This window comes from Elgaria multicarinata, chromosome 10, assembly GCF_023053635.1.
Source record: "Elgaria multicarinata webbii isolate HBS135686 ecotype San Diego chromosome 10, rElgMul1.1.pri, whole genome shotgun sequence".
NCBI classification, from domain to species: Eukaryota; Metazoa; Chordata; class Lepidosauria; order Squamata; family Anguidae; genus Elgaria; species Elgaria multicarinata.
Genome location: NC_086180.1, coordinates 48,264,368 through 48,286,484, shown reverse-complemented (window position 1 = coordinate 48,286,484; position 22,117 = coordinate 48,264,368). Strand labels below are relative to the sequence as shown.

General features: G+C 39.2%; 1 protein-coding gene across 5 annotated transcripts in view; it reads left to right on the top strand.

Moving 5' to 3' along the window:
- Positions 1 to 22,117, top strand: part of NR3C2 (nuclear receptor subfamily 3 group C member 2) — a 155,837-nt gene that overhangs the window by 89,714 nt on the left and 44,006 nt on the right. The gene's annotated exons all lie outside the window — the stretch shown is intronic.

The window sequence follows — 22,117 nt, the reverse complement described above, 5'->3', positions numbered from 1 at the left end:
AACTGTTCTTCAGAAATCCATAAATAAAAACAAGCGTAGCTTAAAGCTAATTTATGCATGATAGTTATACAACTGTGAACCCACCCTTTTAAGATTGATACACATTTGCACTCTTATTCTGAAAAAGAAGTTAATAGGTTTGGGGAGGTGTGCAGTTTTCATGAAGAAGCCTGGAGTTCACATGCCTGAAAATAATGGATTACAGGCCACTCAAAACATTTAGAACAGGGCCATTCAAGTGCACACACTCTCACACTCTCTCAGAAAATAAATCAGTTGCATTATTCCACATTTTTGGCTCTTTTTCTTTTCAGTTGTCCTAGGTCCATTTGACAGTTCTATCTCTTTAAATTGACAATTTCCCTGCCATTCCTGCCTCCTTTAGTGGTGTGCATTAATACACCATTTTTGTATTCTTGCCTCCTTCACTGTAGTGGAATGGTTCACTAACGGGTCCTGTTGGAAGGAACTGAATAATTCAGTTTAAAAAGCTCCCCGTTTCGTTGCCCATCCCAAGGAATTTTTGCCAATTTCCCCACTGGAAATGAGAGAGAAAAATGAAAAGACGAAACAAAGAGCCCTCATGAAATATTTTCTCTGTTAGACTAAAATATTATTTCATATAGAGACTAAAAGTAATATTGTTATGGGCAGTTCGCCTTGTTGCAGAGCTTTTAGAATGAATATTCAAAGGTAATTGCATATTGCTTTTGCAACACAGTGGAAAGGCCTTTGTATAACACCACCTCTGACTTCTGTTCCTTCTCACTCACCTCTGATTTCTCCATTTTTTTTCATCAAGTGAAATAAAATACAAACTTATATATAAAAAAATTGATTCATGCAAATCTTTCATTTTCTGAATTCCATGGGATTCAAAGAGAAAGATCAGAATCAGGAGCTATAGATCTTCAAACACTAAAGACAGGGGGGAAATCTGAAGTAGACTACAATTTTCAAGATTATTTATTGAAAGAGAGGATTGGATATAAATAAAATGAATATGGATTCAGAGTAGATATTTTTGTCTACAATTACTATGGACTTGTATTCTGCCCCTACGTGTGTTTATTCAGAAGCAAAGCCTGCTGAGTTCTGTGAGTCTCAAGCCAGATCTACAACAACAGGATATAACACTTTGAAAGTGGTTTGACTGTGTCATGGGCCCCAACAGTTGTCGGTGCACTTCAATACCATTATAAAGCAGAAGTGTAGATCCTGTCTCACTTAAAATAAGTGTGCATAGGATTGCAGTTTTCTGGTGAATGATGACCATATGCTATTGAAAAATTCAGTGTTATTCTAAAATTTAATTGAATATTCAAACATATTGGTCCTTAATTAGACTATATGAATGTTTATTTTGTGAGCTTCTAATTAAAAATGAGTTTCTTCTTTGTATGCTGATTGTTTACTGCAATGTTAATTCTTGACTTCGAATTTCTGACTTTTCTTTCCTCCCCTATTTTCCCAATTTCCACAGCATAAGATATACCTGGGCAACTTTTGGCTCATCTACACCAAGCAGGATATTCCACTATGGAAGCGGTATATGAAAGGTAGGAGCCACACTACTGCTTTATAGTGGTATTGAAGTGCACTGACAACTGTTGGGGCCCATGACATATACTGTACCATATACCGCTTTCATACCACTTTCATAGTGTTATATCCTGCTTGGTGTAGTTGTGTCATGGGCCCCACCAGTTGTCAGTGCACTTCAGTAACACTATTAAGCAGTAGTGTGGCTCCTGCCTTTTATATACCGCTTTCATACTGGAATATCCTGCTTGGTGTAGATGAGCCCTTAGAGTGCAACAGTTTGCAGCTTCATCTCTAATGCTGGATATCTATTTTAACTATATATATTTTTAATATAAAGCATTTATATGTTCAGATTTCATGATTGCAACAAAGAGTATAGCTGTATATACTAGGTAATTTATACACAATATATTTCATGTTATTAAAGAAGTAATGTAAGTTTTGGTTTGATAACAAAGTGAGTATTGTATATATTGCATACATTTTGTGTACTTCCAGACAGAAGCCGTCTTGCAGGTGAAAGTTGTTGTTTTTCCTTGGAAAAAAAATGCTGACTGGCAGTAAATATTCTACAGAGGCATCTCAGTGTTTCTTTTATATTATCCCACGAAATGCTGCCCTCTCCTGTCCATACATGTGGGTGGAGCACGATGGGATGCAGTCATCACTGTCTTGTTGTCCATCCCCTCTATTCATCTTCCCCCTCTTCCATCAGAAGTGTCCTCCTTCCTCCTCTTTATTTCTTAGTGGGTCTTAGTGAATCTTTTCGTCTGTGCGTACTTATTTATTATAAAACAGCAACAGCATTATCCCCAAGTGCACAGCAGCAATCAACAGGCAGTTTTCTCTCCTCACTCCAAAAAGAAGCTGTGTTCTTTAATCCTTTTAGTGAAACTACACATGTATAACAGAATACCCCCACACAAAGAATTTTCCTCTGCACTGTTCCCAAGGGACAGCAGAAGCAACTCCTTTGAAATAAAATGGCAATGCAGACATGACAACTTTTGGTGGTGGCAGCAGGGGCAGATCTTAATGACTCTTCTTGCTGGCTACCAGAAGTGGTAATGTAATAAAAATGGATGAGTGCTTCTTAGACCAGAGATATGCGTTTGCATCATCCAGTCTAAGGACGGAAAGGTGGAGTTGTGGGTGAAACTATTGTGATACTGGAGCTACAAGGGCTACCCTGCTTTCTATATGAAATTCCTTCCATTCTGGCCATAACTGAAAGGATGCATTTGAATAGAAAATATGTTTTATTCTCTCTCTCTCTCTCTCCCCCTGTGTGTGTGTCTGTTTCTTGATAGATAGATAGATAGATAGATAGATAGATAGATAGATAGATAGATATGCCCTGGGAATGCTTTCAAATGTACAGGGGATGGTAGGAGGAATTAGTCTGCATTTTAGTTCTATTATTGTTGTGTGTCATATTTGTGTGCACTAGTATCTACATTTTGGCCTAAGCTGCATTGCTCCACTAAAAAAAAAAAAAAAAAAAAAAGCAAAAAAGAAGCAGCATGCATTGATAATTTTCTTTAAATGTATAGGGGTAGTATCCAGTTGTGCCCTAGTGCTAGCGTTAATTATGCTTGTGCAGCATAACTAGTGCTTGCTAGGGCAATGAAGAAAAATGGCAATTTGTTGCTGAAATTCAGGGGTGGTGCCAAAATTTGGCAACAAATCATTGTTTTTTCCCAATGCCCTAGCAAGCACGTGCGTTGGTTTTCCTAGCACAGGACCATTAGTGCTAGTGGCACAGTTGGATGCTACCTACAGTACAAAAAGGTATGACAGAAGACGTGTGCCTGCTCCTGCTCTACTCAATTAGCTGCTGCTTGAGGTGGAGAGCTCCCTTCTCACTTTCTGTGCATGACTTTGGGCACTTCGTTATTATATTTGACTTACTTCATTTGGAATCAGAAAATCATTTTATTTAAACACCCCTGTAAAAATAAGACAGAATTAATCTATAATATATATATATATAGTTTAAATATTCTCTCTGTAGACTCAAATCTGTGCTGCACTTTATGAATTTTGCCCCAATACCTAATACTGATATTTAGCATGTGTTTGATCTAGGTAGTGAATCTAGGTAGTGATCTAGGTAGGAGATAGTGAAATGCCCAGAGAGCTTCAGCTATTGGGTGGTATAGAAATGTAATAAATAAATAAATGGTCCTCATATATCAAAATTAAAATGACTTGTAACATGAAACCATCTTAGAATACAGTGTATATATGCTATAAAGGCATATTGTGTTACATTAAGAATGCAATTTCTACCAAATTTCAAAATGGCCTGTGTAATAATTGGAAATAAACAACATGTAAATGTAAACAACATGTAATGTAAAAGTACATTATTCTCCTTAATTTTCAAAAGGTTTATTTCATCTACCTTTGTCTCGTATGTTGTAGCATGTTTTACTTTAGTCTACATCATTTATTAACACAACCTTTTATATTATGCTTCCCTCTGCTCTCCTATTAATTCAGCACTAATGAAACCAGTATTTTTCCATTAGAGGCTGCAGTTTCCTTTAATTCATTTTCTCAAGGCCAGTGCCCCCTGGAATCCAACATTATTTGATATGACTGTCCAACATTATCATAGAATTTGTATGTTTGCTGATAGCCCCCACTGACATATACCCACAGTGGTAAAGTAATATGAAAATATTTATCGAAGAGAATACAAGGTTGACTAAAACCTGATTTAGGGTATTTTGTATGGCTTGAATCATGATGATTTTAAGTCCCATTGATTTAAGTGAATCTAAATAAGACTAAGTCTTATTAAACCTATATATTTTGCCATGGCATTATGCTACCATTGATTATTCCTACTCACCAGAAATTAAACTTTTCTGTTAGGGAAGAAGTATTCTGCTATTTCCCCATGTAGCTCAATATAACTGAAATTGTAACCATGGCCAATGGTTGTTCTAAGGATGCAGTGGAAGAGGAAAGTCACCATTCAGTTTCATCCTTCTCCTCCTCCGTTGATTACTTCTTTCAATGTCAAAATGTAGCTTGTAAGTTCATCAAGACAGGGAGCTCTATTGTCGGTTATATTACTCTAAAAGGTGCTGTTTATGTTGATATTGCTATACATAATACAATTGCCAATAGTTGTTCCCCAGGAAAGGAGGATGAGAATTTCAATAAAACATAGTGATATTTACAACAGGTTATTTACACATTGTTGGTAGTGAAGTGTTTGGTTGTTGCTATGGTTTTGGGTGAACTGCATGGGAAACAACACAATGAAATTGAAAGCTTGGAAGAAGGTGTTAGGTGTATAGTACAGATAGAACAAAATAGTGTGTTGTTTTGGAAGGAGCAGGAGATCCCTAGCAGATTAAGAGAGCCATCCTATGATCCCCAGGCAAGTGTCCCAGGGACCATAGGATGGCTCAGAAAACCTCTTCTGAGGTCCTAGACAGTGAGTCTCTGACCTTGGAAAGGAGAGTCAGATGTCTACCACTCCCGACCCTGACCCCAAACAGCCAGTGCAGAAAGAAGCATGCCATTTGCCTCTTTGGAGTAGAAAAATCGAACCCAGAGAGGGACAAGGGTGTCATTTTGGTCTCTTGGTCTCCTCCAGCCTCCTTCCCTCCCACTCCAAAATATCTTCAAAATATGTATTTTTGAAAATATGTAAGATTGGAGAATGGGGAGGCAAAGATTGCCTTCCCCACTCTTTCTGCCCAACAGGGCATAAGAATCTTGAATTCCCTTCATTTTTAAAAAACCAGATTCGGTGTCACAGATTGAACCTATCAGTTAGAAAAAGCAGTTAAATTGGAGCTTTTACAACAAGATTGTTTTTTAAAAAATAAAATCTAGTGAAATCTAGAAAATATTATCTTATAGATTTTATTTTCAAGGGCTCCTGATTTTTACTAACTGTAAATCCATTCTGTTTTGTAATCTGAATTTTAAAAAATCCATGTGTGAGTTCTTTTTTAAAAACATATCTTTGAATGATGTTTCTCATAATGTACACATTTCTAAATGCATTTTCTCTCAAACTACATATTTCTAAATGAATTTTATCCTACAGTGTGTATTTTTATATGCATTCTAGTACATTTAGTTTGAACTGCAGACTGCATTGTGAAATTCAGAAAAGTCCAAAAACTGAAGAATAACTTCATTAGTCCGGGAAGTGGAAATCAAGGCAGTTTGCTTCAAAATGTGGACTGAGTTAAATCCTTGGGCATAGTCTGTGATGAGGACTACTGGAATTGTGATTCTGGGGTACTTAAACGTCCATGCCAAGCAGCCCGAGGTTGTCATGGCACTGTAGCCATGAAGTCATGGGGCTATCTCAAGATGTTGTTGGCCCTATAATATGCTGCAAATCACACTTTCTGGTGAGGTATAGATTTACTGTGACTTACTCCCTTTGTGGGGGTGGTTGACCTATTAGAAGAGTTGACCTCACCCAAAGTGGGTGGATCCAGATGGATTTCTGTGTGCCATTATAGAGTTTCCAATTAGCTTGGCTGTGCTGCTGTCAGTGCCCTGGTTTTCTGTGGGATGTGAAAATGACTCAGGCACTTGACATGATTGATCCTAAGTACCCACTCCCTCTGGATAGAGCTTGTTTGGCCCCTTGGTTTCCCAGATGCTAGGAGTGATATAGCAGATGAGGCAATGGCTGGAATTCAGGTGGGAGAGAACTCAGAATGAATCTAACCAAACACAGGTGAGATTCTACTCTGTAGCAGTGATAGCAGTGGAGAAGCAATAGCTTTGTACATTGTGCATTTACAGGGCTGTCCAGTGGAGGTTTTCCTGAGTGGTGCATAGCTTTCTCCAACTTGATTATCAAGTGGTTCAGGGGATCTCACTGTGACTTTATTTGTTAAGCACTTGGAGGATAAAATTGTTTGCAGCCGTAGTGATTTGTATGTTACTGCAGTGTTGCCATTAAATGTGGCCAAAGCATTGTTTAGTCACAAGTTGATGGCTGAATTTCTGTTATTGGGACCTATGGACATAGACAAGGAAGAGTACAGCTGATCATCTCTTCACTTGTCCCTTGCTGATTCTGGCTGATAATATTGAGCAGAAGTGGTTTGTCCGGCTGGGTCCAGGAATACTTCCTCTTGAGAGAGAGTGGGCCCAACCACTTGAAGGACCCAGAGGATTGCAGTTATCAGCCAAATAGCCAATGTATTTTGGGGGAGCAAAGTGCTGAAACAGATGATTGCTGTGCAGGTCCAGACAGTCTAAGATGACACTGATTATCTGGATCCATGATAATCTTGTTTCAGGCATATGTTTTGCACTGAACAGGCGACTTGCAGATAATGATATATAGTTAACTCGGATGTTCACATAGATCACTCAGATTTGTAGGGTATTTGTAGGACTAAGCAGGAATGTCTTGGTTCACTACTATTGTCAGAAAACGGTTATTCCTGGTGAAAAATAATGCAGGGACCAACTGTACCCCCACCTCTTAGCCCCACCCCCCTCAACTCTGTTTATTAGTACAAGTTTGCTAGCCTTGGGCATCTAACTATGGGATGGCTTTGGCAAGGGTAGAATTGGGTAGCTTAGCTTAGGCTGGAAGGAGAGTAGTCTTCTTGTTCTATGTGCAAAACACTTGTGCGCTGAAGCTAGTGGATCACAATCTTTGTCAACACATTTTAAAGCTCAGTGAATGTCATCTTTAGAAAGGAAAACCAACTTTATATGCCTAGGAGTTTCACATTTCTCCTAAATTTGATTTGATACATGAAGCCAAGAATTCAATCATTTATTCTCTGCCACACGAATCCAGAAATAAGACACTTCTGTTAGCCTATGCACCATGTAATGCATGCAAATGCTATGCTTAACAATGCTAGCTGAAATTATGAAAGTGATAGGTGCTTATTTGCTCTGATATTGTGTCATTATAATTATATACTATTGGGAGAAATTAATAACAGCACTCATTGTTTAGTATGCACTCGCACGTAAAATCCAAAACTAATGAAAGCCAACACTCTGTTGGAAAGTAATAATCTTGCACTTGTCATCGTAAAACAGAATAGCCTAGCAATGAGGAGAAATTTCCGTGGAATCAAACATAAAAAAGCAAATTGCAAAACAGGTACTTTACAGGATTTTGGAACTGGAAAAGGTATCTCAGATTTGCTGTTTTCCCACGGAGTCACCTTGTAGATGGTACGTATGTTTAGGCATGGGGGAGGATTTTGTTTGGTCCACATTTTAAGCAAACTGACCTAATTTACACTTCTTGAACCAGTTGGATAAGAACACGGTTATCCTTTGGATTGCTCATGTTACTGAATTTTGCAAAGCAGCTTTCAGCTCAAATATTGCATACAAAAATGCATAGGGAAAATCGCATGTGTTAAGGGAAATTGTGGTTTTTAAAGAAAAAACCAGACTGATGTGGAAATTGGGTGGAACAGATTTATGATGTCTGAATATATGCAAAACTGACATGGATTGGAAATAGGCTGATTCATCCATCCTTAACTGTGTATTGTCCATTTTACTGCATATGGGAAAATCATTTGAGAATAGCATGCCTTTGCAGAGATTATGCACAAATGTCTTCATCCCCAAAAAGAGTGCAACACACTACTATTTAATCTTGTTGGGGGGTTTTTAGGAGAAAGTGGTTTATTTCAGGTGTAGCAGGACATAGTTGACCTTTTTTCACACCCACAAGGGGAAACCACAAGGCAACAAGTCCTTTCCTCATGGCAGTATGTAATCAGGTGTAGTCAGGCACAGGCATATCTCCCAGCTTTAATCAGAGGCTAATGCCTGACTATATGGGTTGTGTTACAGCTCTGTACCAATCAAGGCCCTTTCATATCTATGATATATCTATGGCATTAGGGCAGGGGAAGGGAATGTTTGGCCTTTCAGATGTTGTTGGACTGCAGTTCCCACTATTGGCTATGCTGGCTATTGGCAGGCAGATTTGGATGGAAGAATTTGATCTTTCTGGTAAGCCTGGTCCCAAGTTGTACAGTGCTTTATAGGTCATAACCACTTTGAAGCATGCTTGGAAAAGGTCTGGTAACCGGTGAAGCTGTTGGCACAAGGGAGTCACATGCTCCCCGTAACTGGCTCTGGTTAACAGTCTGGCTGCAGTATTCTGGACCAGCTGAAGTTTCTGAAGAGATTACGAAGGCAGAACTACATCAAATACTTTATGGTAACAGATTGTAGAGTAATCTCTGGACCTTAAAAAGTGATGTGTGTGAACAGCTCTGTCTGAGTTTCCGTTAGTGTCTAGAATGAGACAAAAGGTAGAGAACATTTAAATGTTCATGCAGTTTAACTGTTTGATAGAGACACTGGGTTGGATCCTGACTTTGTCATGCTTCAAGTAGACCCATTGTAAGCTATGGAGCAAGTTAGTCACAACTAACATAAGTTCCATTGAGTCTCCTCTACGCATGAGTACATGTGGATTCAACTCAACCTCTGAAATGGGGGGAAAATCAGCTCAGTTTTAACAGTATACACACAGTTGTCACGATACCGGCCACCAGACAATTGCAGTCCCCTTATGACTATATAATTCTCTATGCTAATTAAATATTAGGCTCTACTTCAACTCTGCCAATTTATATTTGTTGAGCCCCTATCCTATTAAATATATCAACCTTGTCTACAAAACTGCACTTAAGGATCACACAGCACAGGAAAATGGTCAGGCAAATAGTGACAAAAAGCTAGGCCATTAGTCCAAGAATGCATATGCTCTGGAGTAAGTCTTTGCAGGAAATCAAGATTAGATATCAAATAGGATCCATTCAGAAGACAGAAAGAAATGCAGCATACAAAAGGCACACATGACAAAGAAATAAAAAGCTAAGATCAATGGACATACAGAGAGAAGGCGTATAAGCATTTCCTTTCTTTTTTTTTTTTTTTTTAATTTTTATTCATTTTCAACACTATATAAACATAGATAAACATTACCAAAATATAACTGAAACAAAACACAATAAGAAAAAGAAAAACATCAAATATCTGCTGCATACATATTGAATGATTGTTGAGTACAAATATCAAAAACTATTACATATACCTTATCATACTACAACATCTTCGTTCTTAACATAAAAGTGCACCCCCCACCTCGGGATCATTCTTGAGTCCAAAATCTAATCGTTTCTTCTGCTGGTGGTTTCCCACTTCCCTTAGTAAACACAAACACTAGGAACTGTTTCCAAATTCCTTCGAACTCATTTATTTTAGTTACGCCTTTTCTCCACTTAATATTACATGTCAGTTTATCATTAATGGCTATGTCCCATACTTCTTTGTACCATTCCTCAATAGTATATTCCCCTTGGACCTTCCAGTTCCTAGCTACCATCAGTCGTGCTGCAACCAACAAATTCGATATCAGCTCTATAGTTCCTTTTCCACACTTTATATCTTCAAATAGTGACAGCAATGCTATTTTTGGTGTTTGTTCTATTTTCATTCCCACTATTTCTTCAATTTCTGAGAACACCATCTTCCATAATCTTTGTACATATTTGCATTGCCACCACATATGTAAATACGTTCCTTTTTCCCCACAACCTCTCCAACAATTTGCTGAATGTTGATCACTTATCTTATTCAATCTAACCGGGGTTAGGTACCACCTCCATAGGATTTTAAAATAATTCTCCTTTATTCTTACTGATAAACTTCTCAACACTCTTTGTTTCCATAGTCCCTCCCAGCTCTGTCGCCCTATTTGTATCTTCAAATCTGATTCCCAAACCATTTTCTCTGTAATCTCTCTAAACTCCTTCTCTAACAATATTTTATATATTTCACTCATTAATCCTTTTGAAACTATACTCCCTCCTTTCCCTTCCTCCTTACTTACTACTAATTCTTCAAACCTCGTCATCTTTCTGCACATTCTATTATCTTTAATCCACTTTTTATTCCATTGCTCTAATTGACCATATTCTTGATTTTCTAGTAGTTATGTGTTAGCTTCCAATGCCTATCAAAGCAAAGTTGCACTTGCTGCTTAGTCCTGAGGAAGAAGAAGAGTTTCTCCTTGTTCCAGCTGTTCATATTACAATTCTTTCCACCTTCATTGAGAAATTGCAGCCTGTCCCCATACTATTAGGGCTGGTTTGGATGTAACATGAAACCATAAGTAAGCAATACGAGAACAAGCCTAGCCTCTCCTTGAGCTTCTGCGGCCTGGGCCCCACTCTGGCATAGGCCCAATAGAAGCTTTCACCTCCATTTTTGATTAATCATAACTTGCCATGTCATCCAAACTTGGTAAACGGTGATTAATAATAACTATGGTTAGTGGGAACAACCCAATGTCAAGCCAGAGTTTAAGAAACTACCTTCGTTTAACAAACTTTAGTTAAAATTCACCATAGTTTAGATTTCAGATGACACACTACATTGCAGTCAATCTGAAACAGAGGTGGAATCTTCTGATATCCTCCTTGCAGCTGCTCTGGAGGAAGTGTGGGGAGCATGCAAACCCGGTGTGATGATCCTAAACCTTGGCTTCATCTTACACCCAAATTTATATTAAGTAGTAGGGTATCCTTTCAGAGCAGTTGGCAGGGCTGTTGTGCAGAGTTGAGCATTGACACTTACATATTATTATTTAGATTAAGAACTTCCTCTTTTCCCCTTGATGTCATACTGAGAGCATGGCAAAGCATTTTAAAAAATTAAAACTTATATAGACACTTCTAAACTTTATGGGTTAGATATACATGCGACAGAGCTGTTAGAAACATACTATCGTGCCCCCCTGCTCATGAAAGATTCCTCTGCCCAATTTTGAGGAATCCGTCTTCCCTCTTAATGCCCATGCAATGGCACAAGCCATTCATCAGTATCTCCAAACCTTTGCATAGCATTGGGACTGGGGGCTGGAGAAGCTGCTCTGGGAAAGGGGGGGTAGGGAAGTGTGCTTCCTCCGTGCCTGTTGTATGTGCTTAAATCTAGATCCAATCCTATATCATCTTAACATCTTAATTCTTTTAACACTGTTCTGATATAAAATATCCCATGTGGGTACATGATACTGTAACAGTATCCATGAATATATGAGCTATGTGCAGATTTATTTATGCTGGAAGTGGGTTTGGCTAGAATGTGAGCAATGACAGGATTATTTTTTCAAATGTGTGTTGGAACAGGCAACATTTTCAACAGTCTTGTGGAGATAATTCAATTTATTGCCAAGTAGAAACCTTTTTTTAAGTTTTTCAGAAGTCCATTCTTTGCGTAACGTTGCTCTCCTCTATCCTACTTCTTGTCATTCTGCTTGTATGTGTGTGTGTGACCAATATATATTTTATAATAATAGTATTTCAAAATTTAATCAAACATAATAGGGGTAAGACCTCCCAGTATATTGATTAATTTTTGCTTTACTCGTTTTCAGAATTATGTAAAAACTGTTCCTCTGTAGTATTATTATTATTATTATTATTATTTATTTATTTATTTATTTATTTATATAGCACCATCAATGTACATGGTGCCAGTTTTTCACTCCCTCCCCCAGCAGGGCTTCTTAGCATTAAAAGCTTCATGGCAACAATAACAACAACAAAAGTTTCAGCTGCCTAAAGTCTGTGTGCATGCAATTTTTAAAGGTACCGAAGTCCAGCCACCACCAAGTTGGCAATACTATCACCCCTTAACAAAACTCATACAATCCAACAAAAATTATGACTGACAGACTAACATCAAGGTTAATTATCTGTTTAAAAGTATTGTTGTAAGTTAACTAATGCCCATTTAGAGGTGTCAGAAGCATGAATTTGGCTTTGCGCCCTACTGTGTTTGCATAGTAGGCATTAATCATTATACTCATTATGAAGGTTAACTGACCACTTCTCAGCAATAGTGAAAATAGAGGTCATCAGTCTTTCTTGCTAAGCCAAAGAGAAGATCTCTCAGACGTAGTATTAATCATTAATATGGAATGGTGCAACTCTTATTCTTGATTCCTCTCTGCTAGGAACTTTATCTTCTTTTCCTTACTACCACCCCATATTTAGCTATCTTTAAATGATGTCTTAACCCCTGTCCCATCTACCGGGGGGGGGGGGCGGGGCGGGGGGGGAATTCAAATCAATTGAACCAGTTACCTAACTGAATTCAGTGCAAGCATCTGTGCTAGAGAAGAATATTCAGCAAAGCCTACTGCAAGCTGTAGCTATAATGGGTCAGTAAGATTTCCTGATGTGAAGTGACATTTTTCTGGAGATCTAGTTACTTCTAGACTTCTTTGTATGTTCAGTTCTAATTGTATTATAGTACTACAATCTCTCATTTTGGAATGTCTCAGTTTCAGTTGGAATGCAGTTTGATGAATGCAACAGTTTAAACATCAGCACCAATATACACGATCATAGTCTGAGAATATGATTCTCAGGTTCCTGATTTTTAAACCTTCTCGAGCTTTTCTCCTAAGATATATAACTGCAATGTAGGAAGTGGAGTCAAAGCATAAACTATTGGTGGAGGTGTTTTTCAAAATTAAGAACCTCTTCAGGAGCGCAAGGAATCAGTATATTTTGAAGCACGATTTCATTGCATCCTTTTGCTTAGCTGGCCATTGTGCGATTTGAGTTCTCCATCTTATTTTAGGGTTATAAAATTTCTGTAGCACTCTTTTTTGCAATGGCATAAGGAGTGCAGCCTAAGAATTGGAATGTGAATGTTGTTCCATACTTCCCCTGCATCTTTCAACAATACTTGGCAAACGGCAGAAAAAACAGCAGCCTAGAGAGAGCTTTTATTTAGTAAACTGAGGAGACCCTTGAGCTCAACTGCAGCTAATTTGGCCTATGTGGACCTAAATAAAAAAAGAAATACTACTGGGAAGTCAAAACTGCAAGAAAAATGCTTACTTCTGGCTTTGAGAAAATCTGTTTGTCTGGTAGTCTAGCATGCATCGCTTCTGTGAAAGCAATGGGCAGGCACTGAGGAATTCTGTGTAGTACTGCTGTTGTAATATTTACTTAGTGCTCACACAATGTGAGTGAAGCATTGAAGTACTGTGTTCCCTACTTATTATGTGGCATCCCATTCATAACTGAACAGTTATGATGGCGCATGATCGTCTGCATCTATTACTATAGTGGGCTCCTGTGCAAAGCAAGTGTGGCAGGTTCATCTTACTATACTACAATGCTGGTAGAAATATCCCATTCTTGTAATACAATGTAAGAGGAATATAGCTTTGTGGTGATAGATATGGGTCTATGACAGCTAGAATGCTTTGAGATGATCTTCATCATCATCACCATCATCACCACCACCACCACCACCACATTTATGCCCTGCCTTCTTTTTTCTTGCTAGGGACTCAAGGTGGCTTACATACTTCTCCTTTCCATTTTATTCTCACAACAGCCCTGTGAGGTGGATTAGGCTGAGAGAGTCAGTGACTCGCCCAAAGTCACCCAGTGAGCTTCATGGCTGAGTGGGGTCTAGAACCTGGATTGCCTGAGTCTCAAGCCTTAGCTAGACCTAAGGTTTATCCCGGGATCGTCCCGGGGTCATCCCTGTTCATGTAAATGACACACAGCATATCCCGGGAGCAGGCAGGGACGACCCTGGGACAAACCTTAGGTCTAGCTAAGGCCTTAGTCTCCTTTGCATCCTTCTCTTCTGCATGCCTTTGCATAGTCATGTAGTGCTGCACCTTCCAATTATGGTTTTACTGACCGGACACCATGATTATCTGAACACATCCTATTTTTTAATTTGCCAGCACAGCGACCCTTAAATTAGAGATGAGGGAAAGCTCAACACAGCGAAAAAGATGTACATGCTTAGGAAGATACAAGTTGGAATGATTTTTCGGGGCGGAGGAGGGTTGTTTGATTGTTTAGTGATAGTGAAACAGTATTCAAAATCAGTAAGGATGTAGTATGCTCTGAAGTCTTTATGCTGCTTTGCAACCTTTGAATATTATTCCAAATACACTTCCCAAGGGAGTGTGAGTGTGTGTGTGTGTGTGTGTGTGTGTGAGAGAGAGAGAGAGAGAGAGAGAGAGAGAGAGATGAATACTTCTCTTTCCCTTCCTACTTTCTTCGGAGTTGTTGAGTATGTTTTCCTTCTTTCTTTTGCTCTGAATAGGGAGATCTGAGTGAAAGTGTTGATATAACTGTATACCACTGATACTGCTTCCTAAGGGTTAAATCTAATATCACAGGAGTGGACTGCTCCTCATGCATCACGGTTTTCCCCCTCCCCTCCCCCCCTGCAGCCCCCAAATTTGCTCTGGGGGTGGGGGAGAATTCCATCCACCAGCAGTGTCCATTCCTCTGGCAAAAGGACACTGTTGGATAAAACTCTGTGTTCTTACAAAACATGCCTGTAACCTGTTTATTTTACAAAAAGTATTTTAAAGTGTTTTAAATATCTGTGGCAGTGATAATATGTAAACATTTTCTTGCACATTTATAATTGTTTAGAATGCTACAATAGAACTGTGGGGACTCTGACCATGTTACATTTGGGCAGGGCTGCATATTTTGCAGAATAATTAACTGATGTACACTATGTTCTGTGATGAATAAAAGCAAAAACCAGGAAAGCCATTTTTCCTGGGGCAGAAACAATATGAAATATAAACCCAAGGTTATTCACAGATACTGACAATAGCAGCTTCCTGTTATCACCCTGTTTGTAGTTATTGTTATTTGCATTTCCAATTTTGAATAAAATTGGATTGAGTAATCCTATGGCTCCTAGACAGCATCTGGGGAGTCATAGGATGTTGTATCTCCTCTTCCATGGCCCTTGACAGAGCTACGACTGCAGATGAGAAGATCTGATTGTGGATCTTTTCCCAATCCCCTCTCTACTGCAACCTTATAAGAGAAGTCAGGGTGAAAAGAGGACAGGGAGGGGAAGTGTCCTGGATCCCCTGGATCCAAGAGCCTCTCAGTGGCAATCCCCACCTATTCCCTGATAAAGCAAGCTAGATGGGCTCAGCCTGTCTAGTTGAAAATATTTGAAGCAAAGGACAGAGAGGCTGTAAAAGTCTCTGCCCTCCTTCAGCCTTGCCTTTTTTTGCCAGTGGGGCTTTCAATCGAAACAGGGCTCCTGGAGCAGAATCCAATTGGTGATTATGCTCTTGCCAATGCCTTTCCTCCCTGCCGATTCCCTTCTGCAAGTGGTAGGTCCCACCAACTCCATTGCACAAGTGGAATCCACCTCTTACGCAAGGGAGATGTACCACTTCCTAGAGGAAACCTCTTCTTAAGTGTTGTTCCATGACCATTGCTACTACAGTTTGTATGATGTAGTGAATATTATTCCAGTACATCCTCTTATTAGTTCTATATTTGTGTGTTAGGATGCTGAATTTTGCTTTTTTCAAATAATGTCAATCCGAATTACAGAAACTGTTAAGTGTTCATTTGCAAGCAGAAGAATGTTGACCCTCTCTTTGCTCATGGCTGCCTCCACCTCTATTTGCAGAGGAGTATTTAGTGCATTTGCACAGCAGTATTTAAAATTCTGTAATCATTCCTGTTTGTGTGTGAGTAATATATTATAATTGCATATTTCTTATTTTTGGCCCTTAATTTTCTAGCTATTAGGTACTGTTTGAATCTTTTTTTCTTTTTTTTAAAAAACCCGCTACATAAATTATGCTCTCTCCAATCTTTAATTGTTTTTGAATGTTGGTTTTGGCTACATTCCAATTTTGAAAACCTCACACTGCTTCAGAGTGTAAATAAGTGAGAACGGACTAATCAGCTGTATGAAATATTTTACTACATTTCATTATAATCTACTTACTAAAGTGGAAAAACCTTTTAGTACACAAATTTCATTTGCTTTAATTTTTGGTTTGATTTAATGTATGTAGCATTTTCAAACACATGTTCACAGAGCTAATTTTACCTGTATTGAAGTCATAATAAAATAATTCCTTGATTACTATCAGCATTTTTAAAAAAAATCACATATTTTATGGAACTTTGGGGGGGGGATCATTCAGATAGGATGCAGGCATTGCCATACCTGATCCCCTTCACTCTAAGGCAGCCTTCCCAAACCTGCGTCCCTCCAGATGTTTTGGTCTACAACTCCAACCAGCATGGCCAATGGTTATGAGAATTTTAGTCCCAAACATCTGGAGGGGCCCAGAATGAGGAAGCTTGCTTTAGGATGAGTTGGTAATTGAATAGAGCTAACATGTTTTGTGTAGACTGCAAAATTCAGGATCTTTATCACTGGGAGGTGCTTAGGCCCAAGGCTCTGGTATTGGTAACATGGTGTGACTCTGGAGCTAACGTGTCATAACCAAGGTTTTTTTTTTATCATTCATTTCAGTATCAGGAATGGCTCCATGTGGGATCTCTACTGCATATACAATAGTTCTCTATAACATTGAAATGAACAAAGAACTCTAAAAATGCAGGTGTTGGTGTATGTTCAAGATGATTTAACACAGATTAGTTGCCCTGTAACTCTTTCTCCCATCCCCATTATTAACAGTTTTATTGCAAAGATTTTCCTTGATACAATGAACTCAAATCCTTCCCTCATCCTTGTTCAATATTGACATTGAGCAAGTACAACAGAGCAAGTACAGTCACAAGATCAAATATTGCAATATTGCCTCGGGCTTGACATAGCCCTGGGATATTAAACTCATATTCCCCCACCCAGCCCTACACTCCCTAATCCTAGCCTTTCCAAGCAAAGATTATGGCCGTGTCTAGACCTCCCAGCGTTCTGGGAGGGAGGGGGGAGGATCTAGCGATTTTATGATCACAAGATCCTCCCCCTCAGTCCACACGCAGCTGCCCAGTGCCTGGTTCCTGGCTCCTTGCGTTTACTCATGAAGAGCCAGGACAAACTGGAATGGCCGTCCACACATCCTGTGGTCTCGGGATCATCCCAGGACCGGGGGAAAAGTGTAGGGCAATTTCCCAGGGAAATGCAGGGATCTTCTCTCCCTGCTCCCAGGATCCCCTGTGCGTCATGTGGACTCTCAGGGACGATCCCGGGGATTTTGCCCCATGTAGACATGAGCTATGTCTTCTACAGAGGTCAAAATTGGGGGAGGGGATCATCCTTTTGTACTCACAGCCATAATAGATAAAGAGTGATAAAGATGGCTCTGGATACATTCCTTTGTGCATACAAAAGGCGGCCGTGCCACTGAGCTGAACAAAGGAGCTTACTCACAGGGGAGTTTGTCTGTACAAAATGGAGCACCTGTGGACAATCCAGCCTGGACAAACCATTGAAGACTGTGTGGAAGCTCCACTGGAGTTACTGCATGATATCTAATATCAATGGATCATGGGTTGTGCCTAGTTTAATTTCGGCTGATAAAATTCAGACGGGCTGAAGAATTTTATGCTGGAAATGCTACAGAAATCTTCCTGTACCTCTTCTGTGTACCCCCACTGTCTCAATGAACCACCAACGGAACAAGATAAGACCATCATTTACCTTCCTGATAAAGCTAATCTAAATAAACAGAGTTCTTTATTAGGCCTCATGAAGACATTAAGCAAAGTTAGAGACATGTTTTGAAGGTCACCTCCAGCACACTAAAGCTCCCTATTGAATCTCTACAGCAGTTATGTTTTTCCAATAAGAACCGTCTATCTTAATAATAAAATTATCAAATAGAGCAGTCTTCTCGATGTTTTGGACTACCACTTCCATCATCTCTAGCTGGGCCAGGAAAGGCTGAGATAGAGATTTGACAGAATATTTTATTCATAGTATTTAAATATTATTGCATAGCAATCCATATATGACAAAGATAAAACATATCTTTGGAGCATGTTGAAAGATGCATGTAGAAGAGGGGATTGGAATCTACAAGGCTTACTGAGAAGATTGAAACAGCCTAATCATGAAAGGTAGGAGGGAGGGAGGGAAGAGGAAAAAATGCACATTAGAATAGGCACACAGAACAATGATGTTTTTGTAACGATTTGTTAATGGGACCGGCAGTATAATCTATGAAAGATAAAGTAGGAGAGGCAATACATTTTAATTCTCCAATTTCTTATTTTGTTAAAGTTTAACACATCCTGTCTATCAAAGGTTCACTGTTAACATAAATGGGCTGGCATTCTATATTTGTGCAGATTATTCTAGCATTGCTGTTCATTGAGAATATAGGGTCACGTTAGCAGCTTTAAGTGCACATGTATTTCGAGATGTGCTGAAGAATTTGAACCTGTCTGTTACAAAAAGTAAAACAGGCAACAAGGCAGGGGCCGATGAAGAAGAAAAGGTAAAATACATGTGAATGTATAAAGCCCAACATATGCTGTCCTTATAAAAGCATATTAAGGTACTTAGTTCCTTTTGAAGAATGAAATAGGAGAACACATTACTTTTATTTCCCCCTGCATGTAGCCCATGCATTGGTTTTCACATCTGCCTGGTGGGAATAGCTCTATCTTACATCTTCTAATGTACCTACAAGTGTTAATTAGTGTGGATTTGTTAACTGTAATAATATAACTATATTGGAAATCCTAAGTCCTGGGGTTACTGGCCCCAATGCATAATTACTTAGGTATCAGTTTAAATGAGCGTCCTTAAAAGGATTTGTAATAAGATCTTTTACAATTGGAGACACAGAACAAAATGGTGTAGTGCATCTCCACTTCCTGCCAGTATGTCTTTGAATTAGGGCTGTGCAAGGACCCCCTGATTCAGTTCAGACCCCGATTCGGATCTTCCAAACCAGGCCCAATTTGGTTCGATTTGGACCTCCCTGATTCAGTTCGGATCCGAATCCGAAATGAGATTTGGACGTCCGAATCATTCCCATTAACTTGCATTGGAAAAAAAATGCATATAACTTTTTTTATTTTTCAAGATAGAAACATGAAAGTTGGTGACTTTACAGATGGCATTGAGCTGGTCATGTGTTGAAAATTTCAGATACATCTGTGCAGCAGTTTTCTCGCAATGATTTTTTTTTTAGGAATGTGATTTTTCATGCAATCCAATCAATGCAAAGGGCTATAACTTTCTCATTTTTCAAGATACACACATGAAACTTGGGCAATGTACAGATGGCCTTGAGCTAGTCATGTGTTGAAAATTTCAGACACATCTGTGCAGCAGTTTTCTAGCGATGAATTTTTAAAAATGTGAAACTTGGGCAACATACAGATGGCCATCTGTGAAAAATTTCAGACACATCTGTGCAGCGGTTTTCCTGTAACCCACTCATAAAAATGCAATTTTTCAAGGAAACAAAGCAGTAGGGATCAAACCATTATATGTCTCCAACTCAAGAAGGCGGTCCAGGAGGATACCATGGTCAATGCTATTGAAAGCCACTCGGAGATCAAGAAGAAGTAATAGGGTTGCAGTCCCCCTGTCTCTCTCGAAGAAGAAGGTCATCCATAAGGACGACCAAGGCCAATTCCATCCCAAAACTGGGCCTGAATCCAGACTGGAATGGATCCAGATAATCAGTTTCATCCCAGAGCACCTGTAGTTGAGACACTAACATTCACTTGAGCAATAAGTTGCCAGGCAAGCCTGTCTGAGAAGGAGGATCCACAAATGGGGTGCTTCCACTGAAAAGTCCCCCTCCCTGGTTGTTGCCAGCCATTACGGAGTGGCGCTTCAGCTGTTGATCTGAACACATCGGCAGGTTGTGGTGCCCAGCCCCCCATTTTTGGCCTATGTGCATGCCTGTGTGGGGGCATACACAATAGGTTGGGGAAGGGGAAGAGGGCTCAATTGGGTCCTGTCCTTATTCTCTGTATGCAGATGCTGCACACACATTTGCAAGTGTATAGTTTCCAGTTGCTCTGGGAATGCAATTAGAAGCATTTCAGATAATATGGTATTATTTTGCTTTGTAGTGATATTAGACAATGTGGCTTTTGTAAATCAATATGTGCAGGAATAGTATTTTGGGGAGAATATAAAGATTGTTTCTGAAGAAGAAAAGAGGAAATATGAGATGGGTAGAGTAGGAAAACTGAAGATGTGAATCAATATGCATACTAATAAAGAGGAAATACCTAATTTGCTTGGAAAAAATATCTTTGAGTTATAGTCCTTTTGTACATTGCTTAAACATTTGTTTTTTGTCTTTTTAATTAGACTAATAGGTTGCTTTAGCATCAGCTTTCATGGAAATGCGAGAAGTAGAAAAATTATGAAATGCAGGGAATTAAAGTACTGTATCTTTTAAACCAGTGAAGAACTGATCTGCCTGTAGTTGTTAAAGATACTTTGGCAGCAGTCCGCCATCCATTTACTTGAGAATAGCTCCATTTAGTCAACAAAATAAAAGAAGCCATGATATGGATGGAGGAAACAGCAGAGATATCCAGACTAAAGTGAGAGGTAGAACAAGAGAGAAGCAGAGATAGTGGATAAAAAATAGAAAGAACACTAAAGATAAAATAAGTATTAGAATTAACCTAGGCCAGTAAAGAAAGATGAAATAAAAGGTATAATCCAGTGGGAACCTAAACAAGAACACAGGACATTGAACCCAATCTTTTCAAAAAGCACATAACTTTAAAATGGATGAAAAAAAAGTAATCGAAGGAACTCATAGAAGAAATACACCATTATATATAGCATTCAGGAGAAAAATACATTTATGGTGCAACCCTATGCATGTTTAGACAAGAAAAAAGTCCTACAATTCCTAGCATGCCCCACCTGGTTGGGGGATGCTGGGAGTTGTAGGACTTCTTTCTGTTTAAATGTTCGTAGGATAGTGCCTTTAGTCAATACACCTGATTTGAAACATAAAGGTTTGCTTTAGGACTGGTGGGGTACAGAGCTCTGTCTTTGGGGAGGAAGCTTCTGTTTATTCAGTTGATGTGAACATTGTGCTCTGATGACTTCGAGTAAGTAAACTGACTCACATTTGCTTTAGGGTCCTTACTACTATTTAATTTAAATATCTCTTTAGTTTGTTTGGGAAAATAAAGTTGGTCCTAGCTTTGGCCATGTAGTTTGGGATACACAGGTGTTGAATGCTTGAACCAGGTACTGATTTGCTTGAACAACCCACCGTTCATTAGTGTGTTGCTTGAACAACCTACCATACATTAGTATGTTGTGTGAACCCAGACCAGTTTTATTAGGGTGGCTTGTTTTTTCCAAACAAGCTACCCTGATAACCAATGGTCTGTTGTAGGACATGCCCGGACAGGCCAACCTATCATGGGTAAAGGGTATCAGCTAGTGAGACACTCAGCAACATCAGCAGGAATCTCTGTCACCTCTTTCAGAGCAATTGCAGCCAAGTAACTGCCATTGCCCCTTTCCCTACTTGCCAAGTCCCCTGTATCCCCTTTTTTTCTGTTTTCACAAAAATAGGGCTGGGAATTTCCGCCCCCCCCCCCCCCCCGCATTTTCCCAGCCCCATTTTATGTGCACAAATGGCCATTTTACTTTTTGTAATTTGATTTTTCGCAGTTGTGCACTTTCACAGTTGTATCTAAAAATATAGGGGCTTTGCCTTTGCTGCTCACTTGCATGTCAAACATACAAAGGACCACCCAAGGCTACACTGTAGCAAGGCTGTTTTGCA